The following is an 8,894-nucleotide window of genomic DNA, read 5'->3' as shown; positions in this document are numbered from 1 at the left end:
TTACTTCTTCACCTTTACTTTTTTGGTTCGATTGAATCCCGTACGACAAATTCCGGGCAAAGAAATGTTTCACTGGCTCTCAATGTACATTATAATAAACCGTTTCAGCAATGTCGATAGATAGATAATTGCTTTTTATTTTTTAAATTAGCTTTGTAAGAAAAAGTATCCTTGAACTTATCGTTTTTCTCATTTTGGTCGAACTTCGTATCTTTATTGACAGGTCTTTTTAACTTTCAATAGAACAATTGCTGATTTTCCTTGTTGGTTAAATTTCTTTACTGAAGTTCCTAGGGCTTAGATTATGTATTTTTATGAGAATTTTGATGATGGTATAGGTGAGTTTTGGTACTAGTCAGTATTTGAGGCTCCCTTTGCCGTCTTTTCTCTTAGTTCTGTTACTATGAGGACTCATTGAGACTTAAATGAGCCCCATGTGAACATTTATACATCTTGCAATTAATATTTTATAGTTTTACTGTCCTCTGCAATGAGGTTTCCTTAAAACTGTACCTGGCACTTTATTCTCTACCTGTATTTGTTGTTATTTGGTTATGTTATGATTTAGAGACACTAATAATTAGCGTATTTGGTTTCCTAAGCAGGTTCATATTAATTTATCTGTATTTTGTTGAAATCATATAAATGTTATGACCTTTGAATATAAATAAATTTTTTAAAAGTCTTTAGACTTTTGAGCTTTACCTGTTTTCGAAACCTATTTCAGTTACTTTTCAGCTAGTCTCTGTAAAAACAGGTCACATCTTCTTTTATATATATTCTCGCTAGTCAACTAAATTATTTCATAGATTAATAACACTGTTCATAATTCAATAATCATAATCTCGCTTAATCTTCTGAAGTTCAAATGCATTTGTAAACGCTCTTCGACTCCGCTAACTATATCTAGCTTGGATTCGCCTAGCGATTCCCCTACTGAAAATTAATAAGTTTCATTCTAATCTGCCTAGCGATTCTACTACCGAAAATATGCAAAAGCATTCGCATCGCGGATACTTAGCGACAAAACTTTTATAGCTCTATCATAAGCTATAACATGGCGCAGTCCGCTCCAAAAGACAGCAGCAAATCTCCACTCGGAATTCAACCCTTTTGGGAGAAAGCAACCCTAGAGCCTCTTCTTCGATGGGAACACTGGAAAACACAACTCAAGTTGGCAATTCTTGCTCGCGAGGGGATTGTGGTGGACCTTCTCCTTGCAGACACTCCAGAACATTCTAATCCCTGAACCCGCTCAAGAAAACACTGTTGAAAATCCAACAACACAATCGGAACGAGATAGACACGTTCGAAATGAACAATCAAAGACGGCATGGAAGAACCATTGTCTCCGCCTTGAAACTGAGGGTATACTATGTGGACACAAACTATGGAAAGATTTGTGATCTAAAAGCATCATCTCTGATGTACTTAAGACTCGGAACAGAAGGACGACGAGTCTTCAACTCCAAAAATTCGGCTGTGATTTTGGATGAAATTTCAACTAAGAAACTCTGGGACCTCTCGAAGAACACTTTCATCCAAATTCACAATATTATATTCCATCGATATGTCTTTCTGACCCGAAAACAACAAAAAAGTGAAAATTGGAAAATTCTATGTTATGGTCACCTGAAAGAACTTTCCGAGATCTGTGATCTAGGATAAGAGGAAGCCACTATCATTAAAGATGTCTTTATTGCAAACATGAAGAATTAAGATATCCTAAGACAGCTACTGAAAGAGACAGTGGAATCCGACAATGCTCTGACAATTGCAAAACATTGAAATGGGCATCCTTAATCAACTTATGATGAATGCTAACAAATCAGAAATCAATTCCACACTCAATCAAGTACATTGTATGCGCATCGCAAATGCCACTCCTTACTCAAACATGAACTCTAGTGTCCGGAAAAAGCCTACAACTTGCTATTTCTGTGGACTCGGTTGGACTTCTGAGCACCGTAACAAAAATCCTGCTCATGGAAAACGATGCAATAATTATGGTGTGGATAACCATTGCGCAAAGGTTTGTCGAAAACCAAACGATCATATTTCTTACCCAGAACACAAGCCCGGCGTCAATAATGTTGAAAAGGAAGATCATCAAAATGATGATGTTAATCAAATTTCGGCTGATTATGATCCTGATTTAGAATCTAACTATTCATCTGATGAAGACAACTGTGCTGCATCAGTATCTTCAGAGGATCCTAAAACTCCGATAGAATCAATTAATCTTCCCGTGGTATTTGAAAACACAGCGGCAAATGTTCTAGCGGATTCAGGAAGCGTCTGCACGATAATAAATGTGACCCTGGCAAATTCTATCATCTCTCAAGGTAAAAATTCAAAATGGATACGCGAGGCTGCTCCAAAACAATTAAAGACTTTCTCTAATGAACTCATTCAAACGCTTGGCATACTCCAAACTTCAAATCGAACTAACAATTGGTAGGCAAATCCAATTGAAGTTCAGGTAGTGGCAGATGGTCATCGTTCACTACTAGGCAGAAATTTTTTCCCTGCTCTCGAACTTTCAATCCAACAATCAAATAATCCAAGGACACTTAATCAGGTAGAACATGAAAATTGTCCAATCAAAAAACAGAGCGCTACTGATTTTTCTGAATTAATCTCCAGAATTGGTCAGTCAAAATTACATACCGTTCGTTCAAAACTCCATGAAAGTATGCGCCAACACATCAAAAAGGCCGTCGCATTCCTATAAACCTGCTAAACAAAGTATCATATGAATTGAAAAAATTATCAAATCAAAGCCATATTGAAAAGTTGCAAGATTGTTTAGAGCAAAATTTTATTTCTCCGATTGTCATCACTGTCAAGAAAAATAAATCCGTTAAATTAGCTCTTGATTCAAAAGTTTTAAATAAAGCAATTCATAAAAACAAATATCAAATGCCGACTATTGATAGCCTTATCGATTCCATTTCACAACACATAAATGATTCCAACCTAGTCGAGAATGTCTATTTTTCAACGATCGATTTACAATATGCCTATAGACAGTTAAATTTACACCCAAAAACTGCTCGTTACTGTAATTTTGATATTATTTGTGGAGAATCTACTGGTACATATCGTTTTAAAAATGGTTTTTACGGTCTTAAAGATATGCCGGCAGAATTTCAAAAAGCCATGGATTACACACTGATTGATCTAACCAATACGTATTGCTTTCTTGACGATATACTTGTAATTAGTAAAGGTAGCAAGGAATCGAACATCAAATACGTTCACAATTGATTGCAAAAACTTAATGCGGATAAACTTCGAATAAACTTGAGAAAATTTTGTTTTGCAAAACAACAAATAAATTGGCCTGGTTTTACATTCTCTCAAAAGGGTATCAAACCTGTAATTATTGGTAATCAAAGACAGCAGCTATTTAAGAATTCAAGGCCCTAAAAAAGTTGAGACAATTAAGATCATTTTTAGGCAGTGTTCACCATATAAGTAAATTTATTCCCAATTTATCAAAAATTTGTCATCCTCTTCGACCTTTTTTAAAGAAACATGAAACATTTGTTCGGACTAAAAATCATCAAATTCATTTTGAACATATTAAAACTACAATAGCAAATGATCACTAAAAACACTCATTTTAATCCAACATTGGAAACGCGAGTCAAATGCGATGCATCTAGACAAGATTTAGGAGCTGCGTGAATGTGAAGAGTGGAAAACTCTTGCTTTTGCATCCCGTTTTCTTAACAACAAAGAACAACGGTACAGTATTAATGGATTAGAATTGCTTGGTGTGGTTTGGGCTTTTTTCAATATTGAATACAATCTTTTTGGAAAAAACTTCACACTCGTGACATTTCAAAGAGCACTTCTGTCAATTTTGAGTTCTCATCGTTCAAATAAATCATACAATATTCGATTAACAAGGTGGATTGACCGTTTGTTACCTTTCGATTTTGATATAAAACATATTCCTGGCACCCGTATGGGATAAGTTGATTATATTTCGCGCCAAGTAATTTAAAAAAAGCATAATTCAATATGATGAGGAATTTATGATAGCTACAATTTCACGCATTTGCGAGGCAATTACTGCTCTGTTTAAAAATTCGCCTCAAGTTCCATTCCAAAGGAAACACAACAACTCCAAACGCAAATTCCTTTCAAACACGACGCGAGTCCACACCCGCAATTTCACCAAACTCAACGCACATACTTCAAGTTCTTCAAAAAACACGTTCACTACTGAAGCAAGTGTAAATATTTGGAACCCAAAATTCATTGAATTCACCAATTAAATCCGATTTATTTCACCAAATTAAATCCGATATTAAAAACAATCACATCACGATGTCTGCACATGAGTCCCTTCAACTCAACCCATCCACTTCACCTCAAACTCCCCGAGTGACATTTCAAATCCTTTCAATGCCCAACATAAATACGAGTACAAGCACTACTCAATCTTCTTCATCGTCAGAGAACAGAAACATTGAACTTTCTTGGGAAGACGTTTTCAAGAATAACCTCAGTTTACTTTCCACAAAATCCTTCCCAGCTGTTCTTACAAGCGAGGACGCAGTGCTTAAGGAAATCCGATATTGTGTCTTGCAAGATGATGAGGCTAGATGTAAGGAAGTCCCTATACTCACGCTTTCTGGAAGGACCTCCACGTTAAGTCAGGATGCCTTTTTGTCGACGAACGCGTCGCAATTCCGCAATCAATTAAAGAAGCCCTAATAGAGTCGCTCCACATGACACATCCCGGTAGTTGTGGGATGATCTCCTTATCCCAATATGCATGGTGGCCATATATGCATAGAGAAATTCTGGCTAAAACAACTGAATGCGTTCCTTGCACAGAAGTAGTTAAGAATCTCAAATCTGTTGTTCCTAAATCAAAATGGCATCCGCATAAGCATGTCAAGAACCTAATGGAGAAATCCAAATCGATTTTGGGGGTTCGATACTAAATGAAAAGTCACAAGAAACTTATTTCCCCACTTGTATTGAGAGTTATTTAAAATATCCTACCACTGAAATTTTCGAGAAAGCTAATGGTACAAATGTAGTTAAATTTCTGCGAGAATATGTATATAATCATGGAGTTCCACGATCGATGCGCTTAGATCGAGCAACTTGTCTCGTAGGAAAAACGGTCTCAAACTATTGCAATGACAAAAATATTAACATTCTCGACAATCTTGTAGGCGATCACAGAGCAATTGGATTGTAAGAGCGAATGATTCAAAAAACAAAAAGAAGAGTATCTTGTATGGAAGAGGAACACAAATTTTTGACTTCCTCTTTGATCAAATCAAATAATTCAGATCTAACTACAAAGATAACCCATTTGAAGCCTTTTTTGCTCGTTCTGCAAAAACTCTATTAAAGAATTTTAGTACTGCTCCTTCAAGTTTTAATTTAACTTATGAAAAAATTATCAACTACTATTTAGATGCCGACACTGTTTTTGCAGAGGATTTCCTTGACAATGCCGTTTGGGTCAATCCTGACAGAAGCGATCTGGAAAGTGAAAAGAAAATGAATGCAGCTCAACAAGATGCAGGTCGCCGATATCGTGATTCCACCGACAAGGAATCGCGTTTCATTATTCATCAAAAATTGACTAACCCCATGACCAGGACAGAGGCATCTCTCAAAGTCAAACTCGCTCGCAAACTTCTACACAAGAAACGGGCCAAGAAGCAACTTGCAGGACTATGCGAAGTCATCAAAACCGGTGCATATGTCACAAATTCGTCACCCAGTACGACAATCGTTAACGAACCTGGACGACGGCCTGTTAGGGTCAGAGACAGTGATTTTGCCAAATTTGGGACCAAAGCAGAAAGAGCAACAAACTTGTGGACTTACGCACGGCGTCGGACAGCTCTGTACGATAAGACTAGTGAAATGAAAATCGCAAAGCATAGTATTGATCTCAGAAAACACAAGCGTGGGAGATCAAAAATCGACACAGACAACAAGACACCACATCAGTAGTCTCATCAGTAGATTCGAACGTCTTCCGAGCTCTAACTGTTAGGAAGCCCTCTAAAGCACATCAGAAACGCCGCCGAACTACGTCTTCAGTGAATGAGCCCAGTGAACCAGCACCACATGAACAGTTTGGCCCTTCAACAGCACCCGACCAGCAAACACACGTACCCGACCAGCGAACCCAATTCTATGGTTTTTCTGAAGCGGACATATATCCAACCAATTCTCTAGCATTCTCTACTTCTTCGAAATCGAAGAAAAGAAAAACCAAAAAGACGGCACCTAAAACAACTTCCACAACTGGTGAATCGGTGGTTGAACTTATACAGAACGCAGAGCAAGACCGGATCCCATCTCCGCCAATGCAGGACATATAAATTGGTCACGTGCCACCTCCTGATCCTCGTATTCGTTATCATGACTACGAGCAGGAACGATGAATGTTGGTATGGGACGCCGAAAATGAAACATAGTGATTGAAGAAACTGTTAAAACTTCTCAAACTCTTGGTTTTTGTTGATTTAATTTCATTCAGGCATTCGCCTAGCAAATAAAGTTAATTTCTCGATTCACATAATTTAAATGTTGTATTCGCCTCTCAATTTCAGCTCACAATTGTTAGTAAGCATATCTTTAGCCTTTTATCTTAAGCATTTTCATTTAATATTCCCATCATTCGCGGTGCTTTCCCATTCCAAAGTTATGTTTTTTTTAGTCCAATTTAAGTTTTGTTTCATTGATTCAATTCAATTTGCATTCACATGCCTATTCTTGTTCCAGTGGTGTTCTTCTTTAAAAAATTGTAAATACGTTTTAATTTTTTCCTATCATGGGGGAAATGTGACACCTATTGATAACTATCTATATACCGAAATTCATTATTGTACTAAATTACCATTACACTCTATTCTAATATTTATATCATACAATTTGTAACAAAGGATATGATGACTTTTTATTATTCACCTATATATATATATATATATATATATATATATATATATATATATATATATTTATATATATATATATATATATATATATACTCCGTAGTCTACTAAATTATTTCAAAGAATGTTCACTCTGTTCATAATACAATAATTATAATCTCGCTTAATCTTAAGTTGCATTTGTAAACGCTCTTCAATTTCGCGAACTTAATCTAGCTTGGATTCGCCTAGCGATTCCCTTACTGAAATTTAGTAAAGTTCATTCTAGTCTGGATTTGCCTAGCGATTCCACTACCGAAAATAAGCAAAAGCATTCGCATCGCGGATACTTAACGACAAAACTTGTATAGCTCTATCATAAGCTATAACAGGTTCCCATAGGCGTTGAGAGAAAGAGCAAATGAAAGTTTCCCAGAAAATATCTTATGGCTTAACAGCTGCATAGAATTTATTGAGTTTTTTTTTTACTTTTCAGCCTGTTGTTGTCGTTCTTTTTGGTGTCGTATGGCATATTCTGAATAATAACGAGTCTGAATTGCTTCCACTACAGTTGAAAAATAATTTTTTTTACTTGAGTTGTTATCTAATGGTTTTAATCACTTTGAAAATCATTGTTTCGGAAAATAGACAAGCATTTTTGAAGTTTCTTGCGCTCTTTACCGCGTCTCATACTACCGCTCATTATTAGGGACAGGTCTCATATCTTTTCTAATGAAGTACAGTTTATGTTGTGCATTTTTGGTTTTTATCTTATACTATGTTCATCTTTTTTATTAAAATAGGAAGTTATAGCTTCATCGAATTTTGTTCGCAATTAATGTTTTTGTTTTTTGATTTTCATGTTTGTGTTGTGTAGTGGTCTAGTAGTCTCATTAATGACAGGCCTCATCGGGCCTCTATTTCTGGCCTCATATATTATCTATTTATAAATTTGTTGAACTACATGTGAAATTTCAAAAATTTTCTGTCACGTCGTCATTTGTCAGACAATTAGGTCAGAAATGTAGACGAAGTTTTTTCCCTACTTCATAGCGGCTGCATAGATGAAGAGAATTCTTAAAATCCATCAAAGAGCTTTTTAGAGAACTTTCTCCACTGGAGATTCTGTAAGTAGTATGAAACGCAGAAGAACTTTATGTTTACCTAGAATTCAAGTTACTGCTTATGGAGGGGAGCCAGATTGTTGATCGATTAATATTAAGATACTATCGAAAAAAATGGATCTAAACACTGAAACTAAAAAATTCGAGTGCTGAGGAAAAACACAACATTTGCTTAAAAATCAAAATCATGGCAAATGAATGGGACTGTGCTAATAAAGGAACGGCAAAACACGTGCACAGGTCAGTTTGATTAATCAGCAATTTTAGGTAATTTCACCTGCACATTATGTTAGTGTGTACAACATAAATTTTGTTGACTAAGTTTATTATTTTTCATTTCAAAAGTTTTTCAATGAAGGAAACTTGTTTGTCATTGAAACTTAAACTTTCATAAAAGCGTTTAAAGTGAGTTAGTTTGAAATCGTTTTTAGTTGTGAAAACATTATGCATGATTCAGCGGTAGATGCTCTTTTTAACTTGCTAATTTTTCAATAAAAATGGAATCTTTTTCCGTTATTTCTGATCTCCAATAAACGTATCAAAACGAACCAAAACGGTTCAACCGCAACCTGGTAGTGTTGGTTTAATAAATTTAAATAAACGTGATTTCTGTTTTGCGAATGAGTCTTTCTTTTCAACTCCTCGAACAAATGATAGTCATATTTATTGAACCCGAAGGTTCAAAAAGTACAACAATGAATATTATTTCTGCTTCAATAATCATAGAAACGACTAGAAAATGATTTACAAGGAGGCTCAGTAATGTTCGTTTGCACTTAATGTTCCGGTTCCGTTCATCCGACTTCTTGCCTTATAAACCAACTGAAGGAAGTACAGATATGGAAAA

The sequence above is a fragment of the Convolutriloba macropyga genome, chromosome 15, assembly GCF_964194025.1.
Source record: "Convolutriloba macropyga chromosome 15, txConMacr16.3, whole genome shotgun sequence".
Lineage (NCBI taxonomy): Eukaryota > Metazoa > Xenacoelomorpha > Acoela > Convolutidae > Convolutriloba > Convolutriloba macropyga.
Note: the sequence above shows the minus strand (reverse complement) of the source record.